Here is a 23,633-nt window from a genome sequence, read left to right as displayed (position 1 = left end):
CTAAGGTAGACAGCACTGCATAGTTCCTAGTGCCTCAGTAGCTTAACCCAGTGTAAAAGAAAAATTTTACACCAGACATTTGTTAAAAATGGCAAAACAGATTTATTTAGAGTTACTCCAGTAGGGGAAAGAGATTTAAGTATATAACTGAGCTCCACTCTGAATACAGCAGACAGCTGGGGACTTACAGGCAACAAGCAGACTGAGGGGATCAGTGGATGAAAAGTTACTAACAGGAACTTGATTACATATCAAGGGTATGGAGATTCTTGCTAAAATGACTTAACAGGATTCTTGCTAAAGGCAGGCCAAGGGCTTAGATATCAAGGTTGGAGAATGAAGAACTTGATCATATATCAAAGTTTTGGGTATTATCACCAACCTGAATTAGCAGAATTCTTTACTAAAATTGGACAGGCCAAGAGCAGGGCAGCAGGCTAAGATGGAGGTCTTGTCAAGAAGAGGGCTCAGAGGAGCCTGACTAGAATTTGGTTAAGGAGACAGTCTTTGACACTAGAGAACTACTCTGACTATAACCACTTAGCACTATTAGAAGCCAAGAGAAGCTTTATTATCCTTACATATCAGAGCAATGTTTCAGACAAATGGATACAGATCTAATTTTCGTGATATACGAACAGTAAAATGTTTCCAGGGCAAGTGAAATCAAACATTCCCTATCAATATGTGGTATAAATTTCCATGTCTAAGCAGTACTAAGGAATCCAGGGAAGTTTGGTTTCTCCACAGTATGGGTACCTGAATTCAGTGGGCTTACCCAGAGAGAAACTCGATCTAGTGCCAACTCAAAAACAAACAACACTTTTAATTTTCTACAACCTAAAGGAGTAATCAGATATTTTGTGGCTATATTTCCATAAAATCAAAATAACACTAGTTTAGAAGACATATCAACTAGATTCATTTTTTAAAACTCAAAATGTAGTGTTTTTTTTCATATTCCATTTCTAGCTTCTAAAATGGATAAATGCCATTTTTGACCAATGAGCTTCTAAAAAGTAAAGTTTGATGATACCAGGCTTAATGAATAAGATGCTTTTGACTGCAAGTGACAGATTTCCTGTCCAAAGTGGCTTACGCAATAAAGTTTTTTTGCTAACACGTATAACAAAAATCTATTCTAGGTAGTTCTATGATTTGTGTGACAAGATGGCAACATCATCCAGAACCCAGATTCTTTGTAATTTCTGCTCTACCATCTCCAAGTTGTTGGATTTCTATCCGAAGACCTGTCAGTGTATGGTAGCAACATGTCTGCTTGAGATCTAATGCTCTCATTTTCATACCTGATAAAGAGAGCATCATCTTTCTCTGGGGCTTTCCAGCAGATGTCTTCTTTTGGCTGACTTAGTCACATATCTAGTAACTGGCAAAAGAGAATGAAATTGCAATTACTGATTTAGGCTAGTCCAAATTCATCACCTTGACCTGGGCACAGTGGGGTTCTGTAAACTAAGGAAAAATGAGGAAACAGCTTCAGAACAATAAGGTAAGCAATAGTGTCTGCCACACCAGTGTCAGTTAGGGTGTGAAGAAATAGGTATTCTCATCAACTGTTAGTCAGCAGAAATATAAGATCTCAGAAGACTATTTACCAATGTTCCTAAAATGTCATTACAAATAAAGTTAATTGTTGGTGGCTAGCAACAAATACAGAATAATAAAATCGTTTTCGGGGATACTATCAGATATTGAAATGAATAGACTGCTGACTTACATTTATACAGAATGTAGCCTGGATGAAGTGGCCTGAGGAAATAGAGTAGAGGGCTTTGAAAATCAGTGGATCAAAGACACATGCCTTCTGCCACATGAGTGTTGGTATGGGGTTGTCTTAGATTTGGCTTGGGAGTTTCACCTGGAAAGAGAAGGAGGCATCAGCTGAAAGAGGCAGAAGGTTTACAGGCAGATGGCCATGGTCAAATAGCAACTAGCTAGAGAAATGCTTGTGATTCAAGAGAAATGCAGGCAAGAAATGTCTAGCGATATGGAGGCCTTTGTAGAACAAAAACCACTCCTACCAGAGTCAATTTCAACATCTGCTAAGCTCAGAAAACATGGATGCTACTTTATGAGTGACAGTCAAGTAAAACCTTTGCAGCTCCTAAGTCTTCCACCTTCCTGTACTATACAGACCCTGTGGGGTTCATAAACCATACTTAAAAAGCCAGGAGAGAGGAAGCACAAGGTGAAAATATAAAAAGACAGAGGCTGACTACCCGCCTTCCCACTGTTAGCAACCAACCTGTAGCCAGCCCCAAGCAGGGGAAAAGAGAAGTTTTTGGTTGAAATAAAATAATACTAAAACTAAAGCTGAGGGACTGGAAGTTACTAGAAGAGTTTTCATTATCTGAGAGCGACCAGAAGATTCATGAGTTTTACACAAGATTCCAGGGAAAAGAGAGAAATAATTAGTTCCACAGATAATGTTTAGTAGGAGAGTGGAGAAAAATAAGTAAAGGGACCTAACCATTCACCTAGGAGTCTAGACAATTCTTTAGTCTCTCATTTAACATACATGTTATATTATATATGTGTGTATATATATATATATATAAGATACATTCATATGTACATACTTAGAACCGTATAAATAGGTTATGAGTTTTTTTCCTTCAATAATCATAAAAAACTGTTCAAATCTGTTGCTTTGAGGGAGTATGGAGTTGTTTTGCTTAATTTTGTAACTTATTTTTATATTATATTTGTATATTATACATATAAATTATGCATATGCATATACATTTTGTATATGTACGTAATTTATACATGTGTGTATGTGTATATGAGCATATTCGAGTGTATAATACAATTTTTTTAAGGGTTAAGAGGATGAGGTTTTTGTGGTCAATTTGGGGAATATTTTCTTATTTTACAATTCTGAATTAAAGAAAAAATTAACAAATAATGATTTTAAAAAATGAAGAAGAAGAAGGTGATCCATGTTCTTCTTGGTCATAGGGAGATTCAATGAAATTAAAAGGGAATTGGATAATTCTCCCTCACTCACAGAGTAAAAGTTGCATATATTTAGGATAAGTATATAAAATATCTATTGAATTTGTTAAAGATAAAGCTTAATTGCACATATCCTACATTGTTGAGGATCCAAAGAAATTATACATTTTTCCAACATCAGATGCTGAGGGTAAAGTAGAGACATATCACAATGTAAATATCAGATTATTGAGATTACTATATTTTAAAGATAGAAGTATCCTTTCCTCTGTATATATCAAAGAATTTGATTATTCAGTGCTTCAATAGATGACTAAAGAAAGACATATTAAGAGAATATGCTTCCATTGATGTGAAGAAAATAAGGCACATTAAAATAATAGAGGAAATATAACTTCTGTTCTTGGCATTTGTATCTTATCTGTTTGAAAAACAGAAGGATAATTTTATACATATTGTATAACATATGTGATTTTAGTTCCCCAAGCCAGATACATTGCCAATCTGTCTGCAAACACATTTTTTAATCCTGAAAAAGAAATGTGTTAAAGATTTTAAATTACACATAAATGGATATGAAAAAGCAAAAGGTATTTCTGGCAATTTGTTTTTCTTTAATTCAAAATATTAAATAAATAAATAGGTATCCAATAGAATTGTTCTGTAAATTTTCTGGTTACATATTATGTCAATAGTCTGCCCATTAATACTTGTGCCATGCTGACATCATATATAGCATTTATATTTTTTATTTTTGCTTTATTTTTTTGTATGAATCTCACAAACATTATGTTGTGTTAAGGAACCAGATACAAAAGAGTGCCTGCTATTACTGCTTACCATTGATTGATATATACCATTACATTAGTTTCAGGTGTTGAAGGTAATGATTCCATATATGTGTGTATTGTGAAACGATCACCACGATAAGTCTAGTTAACATCCTTCACCACACGTAGTTACAAATTGTTTTTCTTCTGATAAGAACTTTTAAGATCTATTCTTAGCAACTTTCAAATATACAATACAGTATTATTAACCATAGTTACCATGCTGTATACTACATCTCCAGCATTTAGTTAAATAATACTTTACGTGCTGACTGGCCAGAGTCAGTCATTGGTCAGAGGAAAATTTATATCAAGAGAAATTAAGTTCTTGCCCCAAAGTCTCACAGTCAATTAACGGCATAGCAACTACCCTCAAACAGATTTCTTTCTCCCATTAGAGCTGCTTTAAAAGAAAAAAATATATATATATATGCATATGACAATGTTTATTCATTCATCAGGGTTTTTTACATCCCAGCATCCTAGTTTTTTCTTTTTTCTTTATTGAAGTTTAATACGCACAGAGAAATCATAAATGTACATGTCAAAACATTTTCACAAAGTGAATACATTTGTTAACCAGGAACTACGTCAAGAAATTAAATATTACTAACAACTGAGAAGACCCTTGTTTTTGTTCCCCAATCACCAAAACCTACAGTAAATCACTGACCTGAGTGCTAACAACATAGATTATTTTTTCTTTGTTTTGAACTCCATATAAACGGTGTAATTTAGCAGGCACTCTTTTGTATCTGGTTCCTTAACACAACATAATGTTTGTGAGATTCATACATATGATGGTGTGTAGTTATAGATAATTTATTTTAATTGTTATACAGCATTTTATTTTATGAAAATATCACAATTTATTTATCGACTCTACTCTTGACAGGCATTGGAATTGATTCTAGTGTTCAATTGTTAAATTAGGGCTGAACAATCTTGTGTGTGTTCCTTTTGTTATAATACACTTACACACATATTTATATATATTAGCTTAATTCTTTCTTTCCTCTCTCTCTCACACACACTCCTCTTTCTCTCTCTTTCGCTCTGTCTACTTTAAGTTTTCTGTGGCAAATCTAAGGTAGCCTTACTGTAGGGCTAGCTTAGCCTTGCTAGAGTTTAACTATTCTGATGCCTCTATTGAGTAATCTGTCAGATTTTTGGCTATTGGGTATTTGAATGATTTCATCCCTGTGTGAACTCCTGGAATTGTTTGGTTTAGACAGCTCCAGGTATTTTTCACTCTCTCACAGTTATTCTTTGCTGGATCTCACACAGTTTATCCCACACATGACAGAAATCTCAAAGGTGTATTTATGCATAGTTTCGGATTTCATTTTCTGTTACTCTCTTTTCTCTAGTACATTCCTGTAGGTGGACTAGCTGACGTGTCCTGCCTTAACCCTGTGTCCTTCTGGCACCTTCTGGGCAGGACGCCAACCTTCTTCTCAAAGAACATTCTGAGAGAACACAGAGCCCTTCTACATGAGCAATGCTGGCCATGCAAGGACAAGCACGTAGCCTTTGTTCCCTGAGTGTATAAGCAACCCCCTCCTTGTTCACGCCAGGGGCACAGGTGCACAACTCCCTCCAGCCGGCGCCACTGGCCATTCCTCCTGAGTAAGACCCAAAAACCTTTGTCTCATTCGCCATCTCTGGGGCTTTTCTTCAAGCTGCCTGCAACCTATCCCGCACTGCTCATGCAACTAATGAGGTCAAACAATTCCCAAACACTGATCTCTGTATCCCCAACTCAGTGAAATTACCAGGCTCTACTTAGCTTCCCTTTCACTTTACTTCAGTCCAGAAATTGCCTTCCAGCAGAGAACCAGGGTGATCATCGGGTTTACCTTATTTGTTTCTCTTTTCTCGGGGTCACGGTATTCTGTTGCACTTTGCCCAATGTCTGAAATAGTTATTTCATGTACTTTGCCAATTTTTCTAGTTGTTAATCGTGAGGGAGGGAATCAGATCCCAGAACACTTCCTCATTCATGGATGAACATGGAAGCATCCTTAAAATTTTTTGTGTGGATGATATGATGTAGGGTTAAAGATTCATTTTTTTTCCATATGGATGCGCAAATTATCCAGTAGCATTTATTAAAAGTTACCATCCATCCTCACTGTACCACCAATGTGAACTTTGTTGTAAATGAAATCATTGTGTATATGAAGGTCTGTTTCTGCCATTTCTCTTCTTTCTCTGAACTATTTATAATTCCTTAATACATATTTAGATTTTCTGTTCCTTTTTGACAATTTTAATAAATTGCTTGTTTCAAGAAATTTGTCCATTGTATGTAGTATTCAAAATTATTGGCATTAATTTGTCTGTGATATCATCCCTTAGGTTTATAATTTCTATAATATTTTTATAGAATGTGGTGATGTCACTTTTTTCATTTCAGATATTGGTAATTTATGCCTTTTCTATTCTATTCATAATCAAATCTTGCTAGAGATCTCTCAATAAGCATTCAACTTTATAAAGAATCAAAGTTTGGCTTTGTTAATTTTTTATTGTAAATGTTTTTCTCCATTAATTTCTGCAGTTGATTATTTCTTTCATTTTCTTTTTTTCTCACTTTACATTGTTCCATCTTTATTTTTCTGATGTAGTCATTTAGATCACTGATTTCCAGACTTTCTTCATTCAAATGTAAGATTTAATGTTGTTATCTTTTCTTTAAATATATTTTAGCAGCATCTTACAAGCATTAAAATACCTTACCATTAAGCTAAAACTATACTTTTTCATTTACATTGTGATTTCTTTTGATCAATGTGTTCACTAAAATTCTTCTGCTTGATTTCTGAAAATTTAAAGATTTTCTAATTACCTTTTCATTGATTTCTAACTAAATTCCATCTCTAAGAACGTAGTCTAATGAATTCAGTTATTTAAAATTTGTCAAGGTTTAGATTATTGGCTCAGAATATGGGTATTGTAAATAGTCTGCATTCAGTTAAATTAGAATTTTATATAAAAATTGTATTTTATACAGTATTTTATCCATATGTGTTATGTTTGTTTGCACATGCATGAGTATCTCAGCAAAGTCAAGTGTTTTGGTAAGAGTGTGGTTGACATTTTCTATACTTTTGGTGGTTTGTCTGCTGTTTCTAGTATTTTTTGAAAGATATGAGTTAAAATCTTTCACTTTGCCTAGAGAGTTAGCTGTCTCTCCTTTTAGGTCTGGCAATATTTGCTTTCTACACACTATAGCTAAGTTAGTATGTACATATAAATTAAAACCACAGTATTGTCCTAGTGAATAGAAATCTTATTGTTATACAGTGTCTCTATTTCTTGCAATTCTTCTTGCTTTAAAGTTTACTTTCTCTAATATTAGCATATCTCTGATATTAACAAGTTTACCTTCTCTAATATGAGAATAGTTGCCTGGCACATATTGGCATGACTATCTTTCTTTATCCCATTATATTTTCCTAACATTTTATTACACAAAATTTTAAACATACAAAAAACTTAAAAGAATTATCCAGTAAAAACTTATATGCCCATCACCCAGATTCTACAATTAACATTCTGCTCTATTTGCTTTATCACATATATATTCATGTATCTATTCTTTCCTCTTTAGTACTCTTATTTTTGATGTATTTGAAAGAAAGTTGCAGATGTCTATACACTTTACTGAACAACAAATACACGTACTTGTCTATAGGCAGAGATTAATACTCATTCATATTTTTAACATTTAAATACTGTGAACTACACAAATATTAAGTGTACTACTTAATGAGTTATGTCAAATGAGTATGTTTGTGTGGCCCAGTAGCAATTACATTAGGTAATTGGAATTACAGAGGACAATGATGTTACAGCCAGGATGTCACGTGGATTTCCCATAAATTGGTTGTTTTTCTCAAACAAAAGATCTCATCCCGTTCTGTCACTAAGTTTCAGGAACAACTTTCTACTTTCAGACTTTCAGCCTTTTGGGTGGTAAAATTGTCCTACTCTTACATATCCTGAGATATTACACTGATCCTTATGTTTTCTTTACATTTGGGCGATGTCTATGTTCTACATAGGTATAGTCCTTTTATTAAACTTTGTATAAACTATCTTCACTTGAGTGTACCATATTTTATCTGCTGATACTTAAAGTTCCAGTAATTGGTATCAGTTGTAGAATCAAACAGAATATACTTAAAATGAAATTTTAGATGTATCATTTAATTTTTGATAAAAAACACCAAAACTTAGCAGTTTGAAGAAACTATTTATTTAACTCAAGAATCTGTGGATCGGTAATTTGGGCTTGGCTCAGTTGAGCATCTCTTCTATTAGTTTTGGCTGTGCTCACTCACGAATCTTCAATACACTGCTGGTCAGCTATGTGACTCTATTTCTGTGTGGTTGCCTATCAGATGGGGTGAAGAGGGTAACTGAGCCACCTGCCTTTCATTACCCAGGAGATTAGCTCAGACTTATTCACATGAAAGGATGTATTATGGACTGCACGTTTGTGTACCCACCAAATTTGTATGTTGAAGCCATAACCCTCAATGCGATAGTATTAGGATGTGGGGCCTTTGGAAGGTAATTACGGGTAGAGTGGGTCACGAGAGTGAAGCCCTAATAATGGGATTAGTGGCTTTATAAGGAAATGAAGGGACCAGAGGACCTGTCTCAACCTCTTTTTCTATCTCAGTGTGTAAGGATATAATGAAAAGATAAGAGGAGGGCTGTCTTCAAATCAGGAAGTGGGCCCTCACCTAACACCAGATCTGTCAGCGTCTTATATTGGACTTCCTGGCCTCCAGAACAATGAGAAATAAATGTCTGTTGTTTGCACCATCCAGTGTGTGGTATTCTGTTACAGCACCTGAACTTAGGGTGGAAGTAGTTCTGAGAGCAGCAATAGGAAAAAATTCTCCCATGTCCAAATACTTTTTATGACTTAATCTGCATTATCTTTGCTATTATCCCATTGACCAAAGCAAGTGATATAACCAAGCACAGAGTCAGAAGGGGAGGGTGAGGACAGGCAACATGATCAAATTAGAGGCCATTATTTCAATTATCTATCCTATGCTGTTTGGATTGCTCATATAGCCAAAGAGCTCTGGAACACTCTCTCTCTTTTTTTTAGGTGAAATGGGATTTGAATAACCTGTAGCTTGCAGTGATACAACTCAAATTGATCAGTACAAAAATTAACCCAAATCTGTCTTATTTGCAAAAAACAAAGTGTTTCAAAAGTGTTTGTTGAAACTTTTAAACCATTTTTCTCCCATAATTCTGCAACATTTATAGAAGTATCACATTTGCAATCATCATATAGTTAAACAAAGAAAACTGAAAAATAACACCAAGGTTTAAGGGGAGAACATAACAATGCACTATTTTCATAAACAGAAAGATTAGTGGCAGTAAGAAAAGCAGAATTGGATTTAACAAAAAAACTGGAGGAGGTGCTAGCCCAAAACTACAATTTGCTTCAGGAGCTAGGCAGTGGGAATTTGTGTGTGTGTGTGTGTGCGTATGGGTGTTGGTGATCAGAATTATGTAGTTTCTTATATTATTTAACCCTAAGTCTATTTTATACTACATGGATATTTTTCATATGAAATTTTTAGAAGATGAGGCAACAATAAATTATCTCATGGGTATTAGAAACCCATGTCCATGAAATTATCTCTGTTGATGATTTTATACTTCAAAAATGTAATGCTAAGTATTTTTTAGTCAGTCTTTTCTTTTCCAAAAGATAAAAGGCAATTTCCATTATTTAAGGGCAGCATATAAACTTTATAGCTGAACTGCAAGACCAGCAATCTTTAATTATCCCTCGACTCTGGGAAATGTTCATTCTCATACAACACAGGATATAGGAAACTTCTTCATATGTCACTCTCATAATCCATCCAGATCCTTCTCCTTTTGCACTAAAACAGGAGACAGGCATTCTCATCACTCCAGTAGTTACTAGTTAAGGTGCTTGTCAGTGACAGTGTTTTTCATAGTCAATGACATGGCAGTTTTATACAGCTTGCAACAACAGCAGCTAAAATTTTTTAACAAGTTTCTGTGTACTGGGCATTTTTCTAAGTTATTTACATGTATTATTCATTTTTATCCCCATAATAATCCCATCACAAGGATATTTCTAACCATGAGAAACAGAAAATTATATAATTTGCCCAAAGGTTATGTGTATCTGTTCTTTAACTGTTGATCTAATCTGTCCATTTATTTCCAAGCCAGTGTTTATCCTCCCAGCCTTGGTCTGCCTATCATAGTCTGAAGGAGCATTGGAAATCTTTTTAAATTGAACAACAGATAGCTAACGATGGGTCCTATACAATAAACCCTCTTGTTTGTCTTATTCCAATTCCATGCTACGGTACCAACATATTTATCACACATTTGTCATTGAGCTCTTTTATCCCAAGTAAGTGTTACTAAGATATTTTAAGATTAGAGAAAGTAGCTTAAAATTTTCTAGATCAAACTCTGATAATGTAAGGGAGGTCGTTGTGTAGAGAAACATATCTTTCTTTAGTTCTAGAAGAATCCTTCTGCAGTCTTAATGTGTGTGATTTTATAATGACCTCATCTCAATAAAAATAATAATTTTTTACCTATATTTCTGAATTTACATTATGCTACGTTCCTCCTGGTCACTAAATATCACTTTTTCACACTTGCCAAGCTCTTTTCTGACTTAGGGATTTTTGCATGTGCTCCTTCTTTTTATGCTGAACTTCTGTTCCCCAGTTCATTGCAAGGCCAACTACTTCTAATTCTTTAAGACTCATCTTGACAACTATCTACTCAGAGAATGAAGACTGGAAAATCTATCTCAATGGACAGCAATAATTTGTTTCTTTTCAATTCTCTCCAACAAAAATGAGTATCACAGTATGAGTGCTTACTATCCGAAAATTTCATTTATTTAATTACCAGAAGGTTGACTGCAAGTTCAAAAATAATACAATATGAGCTTAATGACTGGAGGCAAATCCAGAATTCATGGGAGCTTGACGTTCAGTTAAATATCTAGCTTTACTGTTTAATTAAATAGAACTACTAAAAATAAAATAAATCTAAAAGTAAGTCCAATAAGTACTTGTTAATTCAGCACATCTTGTACATTAAAAGGATAATCATACATTTGTCATTGACCTGTGTTCCAGTGGTAGATCCTCTGTTATACAAGAGATATGTAAGTGTGAGAGTTAGATCAATAATGAGATGATAGAAACCAGATATTAATATATTTGGCCTCTTTGAGATAGTCTGCTAAGATGATCCTTATTTCCCTCACCAAATCAATGTAAATACGCCATAACATCTACCTCTGCTATTTCTCTCTAAAGTTTTTCCTAAAGAATGGGTTATAAATAGGCTTGAGAATCGTCACTAAGTAAAAGGAATAACTAACCCTTGGGCCCTGCTTAAATTTATCCTTGATAAGCCTCTTCTACTCAGTGATAAAGAAATCTGGGAATTACTGATATAGGCTAATTTATAGAGATAGTCAGATATAGAAATAATAATTAAAAAAGTTTGGCATCTGGTTATTTTCCATATCTCTTCAGTTCCTTTTGTTTTTAGAGATACTACATTTAGGCATAAGAAATCAATTTGTAAGAATAAAATTTGTTCTGAAAAAATTAACAATAACATTGAACAGACCTAATTAATTCAGCAATAAAAGAGAATATACTATTAACATACAAAGCAACAAAGTTGGATTTCACAGACATAATGTTCTATGAGGGAGATCAAACACAAACCAGGTAAAACTATATGAAACAATTTATATGAAGTCCTACAATGAGCAAACTATTTTATGGTGCTAGAAAACAGAGGTTACTTGGGGAGGACGATTGACTGAGAAGAGTCATGAGGTCGTTTTTTGAGCTGTCAAATGTTACATATCTTGATAGAAGTGTGGGTTATGAGATTGTTTGCATTTGTCAAAACTGATTAATGATCACTGCCTTACAATGTAGGTAAATCATGCCTCAAGAAAGAGATAACATATAAAATTTGGGTAAGCAGCATTCATGTTGTGTGGTTTGGTTTTGACCACCCTAGATGCAGGAAGTTAGCCTGTAGAATGGAGGTTTGCTGAGAAAGGGCTTCATCTGCACTGGTTCTTCATTAACTACAGTGGACATTGTTCATCTTTTATTTTCATTTGGCCGAGATTGTCCCCATTTATGTATATTTCCTTGATGGATTAATTTTACCTCTGTTCACTCTCAAAAGTGTCCCAGTGTGGAAGATAAATAATATCGTCACATTACAGTTAATTAGCCAGTTGGCCTGAGAGAAATAGTTGGCTTGGCATGGTCCTCAGCCAATTTAATGCAATTTGCATAACCATCTTGTTCTCATTTACTGACTCCTAATCCCTAGTACTCATTAGCAGAAAAGACCCCCGAGACATTCTTACACTTTTCCCTAGTCAACCCTCTATTTTCATCCTCTAATGTGCACTTTCAGACCTTTATTCAGTTTAAATGAACTACCTTGAAAATCTGAACTTGACAATAAAATAATTACAGGAGGCCGATCACGTTGTTAAAACTCAATCAATGAAAAACGCTACATCTTCCTCCCTGAACCAGCTTCTCCTATGATATCTAATATTGTACCTAGTTGACAGTGTGTTAGAGTAGCTTAACAAATGTAACAGGTTAAAAAAAATAGAAGTGTGTTTCTTGCCTGTTTCTTGTTTCTTGGTTCCTGGTTAATGGGGAAGAGCAGTCTTTTGATAGCAGTCTGTGCCACATGTGCTGATAATCTCTTTTTTTTCATTGTATAACTGACACATAACATTAGCTTAGTTTCAGTTGCACAACATAACTATTCAATATTTGTATATATTGCAAAATGGTCACCACAATAAGTCTAGTTAACATTTATCACATACATAGTTACACATTTTGTTTCTTGTGATGACAACTTTTAAGATCTACTCTCTTAGCAACTTTCAAATATGCAACACAGTATCGTTAGCTATAGTCACCATGCTGTATATTACATCCTTATGGCATTTATTTTATAACTGGAAGTTTGTGCCTTTAACAAACAAGCTCACAGATCATCTCTTTGTTGGTCTCCCTAATTCTCCTTTTTCCTCTAGTGTATTATTCATATCAAAGACAGAGTAGAATTCTAGTAAAACATATCACATCATGTTACTTTGCTGCTTAGTATTTTTCTTGGATTCCCTACTAGACTTATGATATACTCCAAATTCTGATTGACAGACTGTAAGACCCTGGATCAGTCCTGACCAACCCCTCACACATTATCCTCCAATGACCTGGCCTCTCTATGCCTTACACTAACATAGTTGGTTCTCAGTGTAAAGTTTTCTCCATCCATTAGTTATAATGTTTATAAGTGTTATAATTGTATTCCACAATGAATAACTAAAAATTCTATCAAAATGGCTTAAAGGAAAAAGTGGTTGGTTTCTCTTACACAACAAAAATTTAAGGGCAAGGTGTCTAGGAATGATCTAGAGGCTCAATCAGATCCTAAAAGATTCAGGATCCTTTTAACTCTGCATAACCACGTTTTGTGTCTCTCCTTTATTCTTATGAAAGAAAGATGGCTGCTCTACTTCAGGCATCACATCCATCTATAGACAGAATTGAGAGGAAGGACCCAAAGTCTTTTCCCTGTGAGCGTTTGTCCACATATTCTGGTAGGAAAACTCCACTCTCATATTTTCTCCTTCATCACATTGGCCATAAACATGTCACATTGACACATCTAGATGGAAGGAAGGTTGGACTTTGCAATAGTAGAAGAAGGAAGGAGAAGTGTTGTAAATAGTTTTTGGGTCGCCAATTCCCAGCAGCTTCCAAATCCCAGAACTTTACAACCTTATTTTATACTACCCATTCAGTTTTAGATTACATGTCACTTCTTCAGGAAGGCCTTCTGTGCTACATATTTTCCATGTGTCACTCTACATCATTCTTTACCTTGCTATGTCCCTAAGGGACTGATCTCTGTGGATTTCCTCAGTTGGATTGACTGCCCTTTGACTTCGATCAAGGAAAGAATTTGGAGAATGACAAAAGCCTGACCTTTGGTCATTCATCTCCTATCTCCCTCCCTGCCTATCTTCAGGTGTTCTCTTTCCTAATGTCCTTCATCTCCTCTCTGTCACTCATCTGGTACAAGTAACTTATCTGGGGTTCTCTGACTGCTTCCTCTACAACATCTTCAGACTTGGGGTGGTAATGGCTCCTTAGTTCTTAGCCTCAAGGATCTCACCAAATACTGTTAGTTTTTCTTATCCTTGTCCTCATCTTATTTTATAAACAGTCCCTCTACTAAACTTTGCTCAACTGCCTTATTTGAGTGGGCCATTTATTTCTTTCCAGCATCTTGGCTAGCATACTTTTTAAGCTACCCTATTTAAAGTAGGTCTCAAGTACCTTTCAGTCGCATCATCCTATTTTAATGACTTGCACAACACTTATTACTATCTGAAATGTTTTGACCACGTATGTACTGTTTACTTCCCTCTAGTAAAAAGTAGGCTCCTTGAAAGTTGGGATTGTGTCTGCTTTGCTCACTGTTTTATTTACAGTACCTAGAATGTGGACTGTCACATAATACTTGTTCAAGATTTGCTAAATGAATATTAAGTGCTAAATTTATATTTGTTGATTGAATGTTGTCTGGAGTGACTCCTTGTCCAACAACCCCAGCCCTTCCACACATTGAGCTCACCTTCAGGCCCCCTATAGTTTCACCAAGAACATCTCTATACACCAAAAGTATCTGCAGTTTAAACCTTTCCTGGACTTCCAAACTCCTGTTTATCAAAAAGTCTATGATGGCTTCTGATTTCTATTTGAATCCTCCTGTGAAGATTTCTGAACTACTTCCTTTGGTCTTTACTGCCATCAGATTAAATTATCTTTGGCCATGTAAACTATCACCAAGCAGTAAGTCTATTTCAGAATGAAAAGAAAAGCCGGGTCTGGCCCAGTGGTGCAGCAGTTAAGTGCTCACGTTCTGCTTTTCAGCGGCCTGGGGTTCGCCGGTTTGGATCCCGGGTGTGAACATGGCACCGCTTGGCAAAAGCCATGCTGTGGTAGGCATCCCATGTATAAAGTAGAGGAAGATGGGCAGGGATGTTAGCTCAGGGCCAGTCTTCCACAGCAAAAAGAGGAGGATTGGCAATAGTTAGCTCAGGGCTAATCTTCCTCAAATAAAAGAAAAGCCATGTATTAATGATGTGATTGCAGATGATAAATGACACATAGGACACCTGTACCTTTACTTGTTGGTTGTGGACAAACTGATGCATTTTTTTATTCTCAGACTGTCCATGCTAATACGGTTTAATATATGTCATAGTTCCAAATACCATGTCAAAAACTGCTTTCTTACATGTTCAAGAATGAATTAAACATTCTATCACACGTCTAGAAGTATTAACTGATTCATTTTCAGCTCAGGTCAGTTTGTTAATAACTATCTTTCATTGAAATGCTCTCATATCCAGAAATGAAGATTGCAGAGGGATTAAACTAAACTCTGAAGAGTGGACACTCAAACCACACACACAAAAAAGCTAATTTCAGAGTTTAGGATTGAGAGTGTGTCTATCTGTTGGAAAAGACATAAAATGTAATCTGACACGGTTATGACATATGGGATAATCACAACTTAGTTTAAGTCTGCCATATGAGGATTTATCTACCTGATCATATTGTTATTATTACATTTTATTACCTCATGTTTTGGGTGGAATGTTTTCCTTCTTATTAATAGTTAATAGTGTGAATATGGATGATATTTTAAGAGATATCAGCTTGAACTTAATGGAAAAAATAGGCAAGTAAGAAATGATATGTGAATGTATGTTTGGATTCATAAGGTGACAAACATTAAGGAGAGTGCTAAATAGCCCAAAGTTTATGGTAAAAACAATCAGGAGCTTCTGAGGTGAGACAACATAGAATGATAAAGGTAAAAGTGGTTTTTATAAAATATTTAAAGGGTTTGGCCCATCTGTGATCAGCAGCTTGACTGCTTGATACATCTTATTCTGTTTAACTTCTGTCTCCCCCACAACTGCACATTGCTTTTCAAGGGAGGAATCATCAGCTACACAAAGGTGAGCAGAGGATTAATTTGCTGTCCTGCTCACCTGCTGCTGATACTGGCCCTGATATCAGTTCCCCTACATTAAACCCAGAATATATGGGGTTAAAATCAAAGCATTCATCCCCTTTCCCTGCTTACTCCCTGGCTCCCTGGCATTAGAATCCCCATCCCCTGATGGAGGCAGACAACCAAGGCCAGCTACCTGTGGATTCTGTTATCTCCTTCTACTCCTTTCTACAAGCAGCCTCCCAAGGCTAAATGCAGGGTGGTGGGAAAGCTCCGACCAGCAGGGCTACAGGCTCCCCACTCCCTATAAGAAGCCACATTCCTCTCAACCTTTAAAACCCCTCGCCTCCCATCTTTTGGGGAGATAAGACAAATTTGAGGGTTCATTCTTCTCTCCCGGCTGATGTCACCTGAAATAAAAATCCTTTCCTTGCCATAAGCCTCGTGTTCCAGTTTTTATTTGGCCCCTCTTGTGTGGTGGGTAAAGAACATATGCATGCAGCTGGTAACACTGCTACAGTGCCACTTCGAGAGAGGTACTCTTTGACTCTTGTCCCACTGTAATCAAAATAGGAGATCAAAAATAAAACTGGAGAAAAGCATTCCAAAGGATATTGAAAAGGAAGAAATTAAAGCTAGAGTATGATGTTAGTAAATCCATTTTTCAATTGGGTGCCACCTCGGTGTATTTAAAACAAAATATATTAAATATTGAAGTAAATGGCTAGTGTCAAAATGATAGAACAATTCCACTCAATTTCAAATGAAATTTGAGTCTATTTTTTTAATTCTTTCTATGTTTCTTTAATAATTACTGTTTTCCTTTGTTTATCTGTCTTCTTTTCTGGTGCTATCAACCTATAAATTGGGCGTATATGGAATTCCATGCCTTACTGAGCTTTATACCACATAACTTCGTGGGAGGTCACTAGAAGTGCTATTGACCAATTAAAGGATGTTTTATATTTTTTGCAGGTGGAGCAGCTCATCATATCTCCCCCTCCTTTCTGATTCATTCCATCTCAAGACCATAGGATTTTCAAGTGTGTATATGGTGTGTTCCAAATAGATGGCATTTATCCAGCCAGCTGAATGTTGCTCATGGCACATATCACATTTCATGGTGTGTAAAGTTCAAAAGGGAGAAAGATATAATCCTTCTATGTGCAGGTACCACAACCTACCTTAACTTAAACCAATGAAGAGATGGAGATGAAAGGATAACAGAGTTTTGCAGTCACACTAAGCAGGTAAATGACTCCATGTAGAAGAGCCAATGAGCCACAGAGAAAGCACAGTAGGATATTTCTTCCCCAAGTTCTCGTACCATGAAAGTTCCTAATTTACAGAATAATGCATGAACTTGAAAACTGTAGGAAGACATTCCCTCCACATACTTTTTGAAAACAGTGTTTGGACATGTAGAAAATAGAAAATTACCATAATAGAAAAATATTCCAAAATTATAGGTTATTTAGAATACATAGTGTGCATGTATTATAAATGTTTTTTAAAGTAATTTTTAATTCAAAGTGACATATGATAAGTAAAAACAAATAAATAAAAATAGTCCATCACCAAAATATAATCCTTTTTCATATTTTGGTAAGTACACTTCTTGATCAGTCCCCTATCTATCTTTCTGGCCACTAGTTTATCTCGCAGGTGTGAGAGGGCTTTTCTGGAAGTATGTTTTGCTAAACTATGGGATTAGAGGTGGGACTAATCAGAGCTACTGAGTCATAGGTCCATCACATGTGACATAATATAACTGTATTTCCTCCTTTGCCAGGTCAGTTTTCCCCAATGTAACATAGCCATCTAATGATGTTGTATGATCTTTTTTTTTACTTAAAGATAAGAAAGCTCTCACAGAGTAACATAGGCGAGGAGGCCAGCTTGCTCATTCTCTTGTACCACAATACTAGGGGATTGCACAGCCCTCCGTCGTTGCCCTATTTCCAGCATTCAGTACTACAGTGCACCCATTTCACTCAGGTGATTGCGCAGAAAGAAGAATCTGAGCCCTTGAGTCCAGCACTTCAGGCAACAGCCAAATGCAAACGTAGACTTTCTCTATCTGGACATTGCATTACTCTCTGTGTGAGACATGAGTGAAGATTCTTGGGCCCCTTTCATCTTTTCAGCAGGGGGAGCTGGTTTTCAAGTTATCCATGAAGTCAGGATGCTCAATAAAAGAAGCAGATGACAGATGCAATATCTCCAGATACACTGAGATGAATGTCACCAGAATCAGGAGAATGTTCCTTTAGAATTTTACGAGATCTCTGATTTCTAATGGGTTTTAGAGGTAACCTACCTTTGAAACATGTAACTGAGCAGTGGTTTGAGAAACACAGTAGAGTAACAGCTAAGGATATGGACTCTGGAGTGAGACTGTCCGGGTGTGCTTCCCAGCTCCACCATTTATTGGCCACATAGCTTTTGGCAACTTACCTATCCTCTCTGTGCCCAGTCTCTCTTTACTGTAAATTGGATGTAATATTAAGTGTACCAAAGGGAGAAAATGGTCAAAAAAAGAAAGAAAAGTCTCACTCCACTGGATACTTTAACTTCTTTATTTTTGTATCTCTACCAGTAAATATAATCCTAGGCACACAGGGTTTTCTCAATAGCTATCTCTTACACGGATGGCTGAAGAAATGAAGAGAATCTGGTAAAGGAAGGGAAAAAAATCTATTAGATATATGTACATGGAGGTTACTAGTAATGCTAATAAGCATGTCAGTGTCCCAGGGAGACTAGAAACTAGAAAAAGGGTGTGAGAGAATAAAATCAAATTTGGAAAAATATTTTTAAATATGTTAAGTTAGGGAAGTAAATAGCATGGAAAATAGGGGTCAGGAGGATGTATTATGCTTTATAAAGGAAGAATTGAGTAGTTTTATATATTGAAAAATCTGTAGACTAGACCAAGACTAAAGATAGAGGAGACTGTGGGAAGTACAAAAGAGGAGATGGGATATATGGCTGCTATTTTGACACTGGAGTCTTACTACTCCTAGGGGGACAAATACATTCTACTGGGGCCGAGACAAGATGGCTTTAAGGGAATCAATTTCAGCCCCTCACCTTCTGCATGTATGTATTCCTACAGTTGATGCCTGATCAAATTTCCCCTGACTCCTTTCGTAATCGTTCTCCTCCTATTCACAGCAAGGCACATTGTTCCAGGGAATATACATCTCCAAACGAAAAGACAATTCTCAATATTGGTGGTAGTACCGAAAATAATTAAAGATAGTTATAACTGGGTAGTAAATTACTCTGCAATCAGAAGTTTTCCAATTCTTTACTTAAAAAATAATTGTAGTATTACCTAATACAATTGTAAGCTGATATATCATTAAAAATAAATGTCATAATATATCCCATAATGATTGTTACCATATCACTTGGACGGAGGTTCTCAGAATTTATATTTGTAACAGCATATAAAAAATAGTGATAGAACTGATGATGAAATGACTCATTCTAGCAAGTGAATTAATACATTTATTTTAAAGCTCCATTCTTCCAATTAAATGGTAAACTTACAATTAAAATTTTCAACTATAAATGTTTTCTTAATATTTAATTTTTAAATTGTCAGTTTGGTTAATTTACGATATTATGATAGCAATGACAATTCAAACCAGAGGAAAACACTTCACACCTAGAGACTTATGATAATGATACTTTAAAAAAAAATAACAAATTTTATGTCATGTATATGAGTATGTATTTATCGCCAGTTAATAAGATAATTTATGTTACTATAAGTAAACTTCTTTGGAAACAAACTAATGAAAATACAAGTTCATGATGGCAAAAGGGAAATTGTCAACTTTCTGTTTATACACTGGCTTGTTGATTGATTCATTTGTATTTTGTTAAATATGAGTAAAAGTCTAATGTAGCATATGTATTTTAAATTGTCAATACTTACACTACACTGGAAATTAAGACTACTTCAAGGATTTTAACACATGATAAAATATTTTTATTTAAACTTAATGTGTAACACTGTTTTTTAAATATTAAAATGTAAAATAAATTTTTAAATTTTTTTATCAGGTACACAAAGTAGTCTTTTCAAGACCACTGACATAAACCATTACCAAAGTGGTTGGCTATAAAAGGAAGATAAATTTTTTCCATGGGTTGAAATGGAGGAGGAAGAGTGAGCGCAAATGGAGTGATCGTGGATGATGAAGGAGGAAGCAACTTATAAAAGTTTTTGTGTTATGGCTTTAGTTTTCTCAATGAAATCAATAGCTGTGAGTGCTGGGACAACTTTTATTTTAATAAAATGTCATACTTTGGTTTAGATGGTGAGGGAAAACGGCAAGAGAAGTGACTAGTGTGGGGAAAATTTAGACTATTAGACACTTACGAGATTGTTAAGATTAGAACCGTGAACGAGCAATGACACCAATCTCTTTTATACAATGTGTCATTTTCCTAAGCAGTTCTTAGAAACTTGGGTAAAACCCACGTTACACTTAGCACACTGCCTGCTGCATAAGACATCCAGGATAGAATGGAAAGATGACGGAATGGCTTCAGATACAGGTGGGATTTCCTAGGAGTGTGTTTTGTGTGATAAAAGATAGATTTCAACCTGATTTCTGCCTCCAAAGACCTCATAAACAAAGTTTTAAATACTTGAATTGTAAGTATTGTACAGCAACATTGTAAAACTATTGTTGTTTCAGAATCCACAAAACAGAGACCCACAAAAGAGGGGCCATAGTGCAATGACATCTCTTTCCAATCAGTAAAATGAGGGAAATTGAACAAGGGAAAGAAAATCAACATTCTGAGCACCTACTACATGGCAAACACTAGGCAAAGTGTTTAATGTTCATTATCTCGTTTAGTTCACAAACTTATGAGATACGTACTATTACTGCTCCCCCATTTTGAAAATGAGGAAACTCAGGCTCACAAAGGTTTAGTAAATTACCCAGTGCCACATAGGTAGTATGAAACAGTACTGAGTCTCAGCCTAATCATCATAACAATCCTACGCAACTGCAAAAGAAAAAGAAAATCAGAATAAACTATTTATTATGTCAGGTGAGGTACAGCACTGTGGAATATCCAGACATACCTGAATTATGGAGGACTGACCTCATTAATGCTCTGTAATCTTGGGCTGCAGGGCAGGCAGCTGCTAAGTATTCACAGCTCAATTGATGATGGCATCTTTTAAGTTTTCCTCTAAGTGTTCAGAATTTAAAACTGCTACAGCAGAGTTCTGGAGAAAAAAGAATGCTTTTTCCTTGCTTGATTATGAGACGTGCATTGCATGATTTTAGTTGCTGTCAATTAAACATAAATGAAGCCGTGATTTCTAAATCTGTAAAATTACATTCTTAATTGGGATACTGGCTTACTTATTTAATTCTCATCTCTGACATACTTTAATTGATACATAACAAAATATATCAGTGGGACACAGGGAAGTGAGCTGTTAGTTAATTGTATATATGAAATTTCTTTCTCATTGAGTCTCTCTTGTAACAGACGTGATGACAAGCAGAGTACTTTATTAACTTCACAGATGTGTACAGAGTAAAATCAGTAATTAAAATGCTCATTCACAGAACTGACTATTTATATGCAGTTCTGGCTGTCAAACTTAACATTCATTAAATTGAGAACAATACTTAGGAGTATTACAGCAGGATTCACAACATGATTCAAAAATTATCATGAGATTAGTTGTCATATTTAGAGGTTTTTAGATAAAATTGGAGGAGGATGATCATTCTGCTGATATATTTTATACTTTAATCTTGTCTGAAGAGAAGTATTATTACATAACAATTCCTCCAATAGCACAAACATTTTGAAGGTTGATACAGAGTAAGTGTGATGTATTTTCTACAGTAATGATATTTAAACTTGTTTTATTATTCTTATGTACTTACATTGGTATCTTAAACCCAAAACAGAGACTAAAAAATTATTTTCCTGTGTGAAATCTACTGTTCTTGTAGTATGTTTATATACAGACATAAGAAAAAAATCTTCAAAAATTGGAGAAAAGTGAAAGATGTGTATTTACTGATCTAATTTTGAAAATTTGCCCTCCTGTTGGTATTGTGTTCATCTTTGTTTACTTCATCACTATTTTCTATCTAGCGGAAGCAACTATAGTTCAACTAATTATTCTAAGATTACTCAAAGAAGCATTTGTTAGTTTCTTCACAGTGAAATGTATGTAATTTGATATTCTAGTGTAAGTTACATGTTTAATTAATAGAATAACAAATAAACATTTTTAGAATATAACACAGATAGGTCCCTCTTTGCTTTAGGACAATCATCTGTAGCCTGATTAACCATAGGAATTCTAAATTCAAAAAGCCAGATTATATTGCTTGACTGTAAATGCTTAGATGTTGTCATGTATGTATTTTTTATACCTTCATTCTTGTTCAAGAGTTATATAGCCAGGAAGCTGCTGGTATAAAGCTGCCAGTTATTGATTGGATGATGCAATAAATGGGCTAAATGGGGTGAAACTCTACTTTCCCAATCATATTTTTAAGTAAAACAGTTTTTCAAAACAAACCTTACTGTACACATATGAGCAAAAAACCACACTAATGGTAAAGAATCTTGTATTTTCACTGATTAAAAGCTATTTATTAACTTTTGTAATGTGAAATGAAGAATTTGCTAATTGATGCACCGGTAAGATACAATTCCAGCTGAAAGTTTCTCCCAGAAGGTCTGAGAATTTCCTTTGATCATGTAATTACCTTGCAAATATTCCTCATGAGAAAGGCTAGAGAATTATTTCCTTCACCTTTATGTACTTTCCATATTGCAAAGCAATTTTTGTGTGTGTGCTTGAAGAATATCTCAAAAAGTCAGCACTAATTTCTTAAATAATTAGAAAGGTTAATTTTTTAAGATGACTGATGTTTCTTTCAATCCCTGTTGAATTTGCATAGCAAATTAATTTATTTTTGAGTATTTTCAGCAACTGAAAAAATAAATATTGTTCAGTGATGTCCAAATAGCACATAAAATTAGCAGTTGAAGATGAACTATGTGGGATCTAAAGAGTACAAAACATTATCTGGAAAGCAAATGAGATAACACAGCATTTATAAAAATAGGTGAAGAAAAATCCTTTGAACAGATAGCTTTCAAAATCCATTGCTTGAAAAGGAACTATTGAACTAAAACAGGAGTTCTCAAACTTTTTGTCTAAGGAATCCTCTAAATTCTTAATATTTACTGAAGTCCTCATAAAGCTTTTGTTTACGTAGGTTGTATCTATGGATATTTACCATTTTTGTAATTAAAAATAATAAATAAATATTGATTGGTTGATTGATTTAAAATAACAGTACACCCATTAAAGGTTAATATTAATTATTTTCATGAAATGCAAGAATATTTCTCAAAACCAAATAAAAATTACTGAGAAGAGTGACATTGTTTTACATTTTGCAAATCACTTTAATGTCTTTAACAAAATACAGCTGGATTCTCATATTGCTCTTTGTCTCCTCAAAAATGTCGTAAAATCCTTTAGACACGAAACCATTTTTTTTCAAGTTATATCCCCAGAGCCAGGCATAGAACAAATTGTCAATACATCTTTTATGAATGAATGAATGAGTCAATGAAATCATGTATTCAAGTATATTGCTT

At 34.9% G+C, this 23,633-nt stretch overlaps 2 long non-coding RNA genes across 2 annotated transcripts; one reads left to right on the top strand and one right to left on the bottom strand.

The window, feature by feature from the left end:
* The first annotated feature begins 5,380 nt into the window (after window positions 1–5,380).
* On the top strand, window positions 5,381–22,168 carry LOC139081646 (uncharacterized). The gene is made up of 3 exons (XR_011536802.1): window positions 5,381–5,438; window positions 16,929–17,203; window positions 20,031–22,168. It is a non-coding gene; the product is annotated as an uncharacterized lncRNA (long non-coding RNA).
* On the bottom strand, window positions 18,527–21,157 carry LOC139081647 (uncharacterized). Its single transcript, XR_011536803.1, has 3 exons — window positions 21,070–21,157; window positions 19,047–19,159; window positions 18,527–18,627 (listed from the first exon to the last, which is right to left on the bottom strand). It is a non-coding gene; the product is annotated as an uncharacterized lncRNA (long non-coding RNA).
* Window positions 22,169–23,633: the final 1,465 nt, after the last annotated feature.

This window comes from Equus przewalskii, chromosome 2 (genome assembly GCF_037783145.1).
Source record: "Equus przewalskii isolate Varuska chromosome 2, EquPr2, whole genome shotgun sequence".
Classification (NCBI taxonomy): Eukaryota; Metazoa; Chordata; class Mammalia; order Perissodactyla; family Equidae; genus Equus; species Equus przewalskii.
This window is presented reverse-complemented; position numbering and strand designations above follow the sequence as displayed.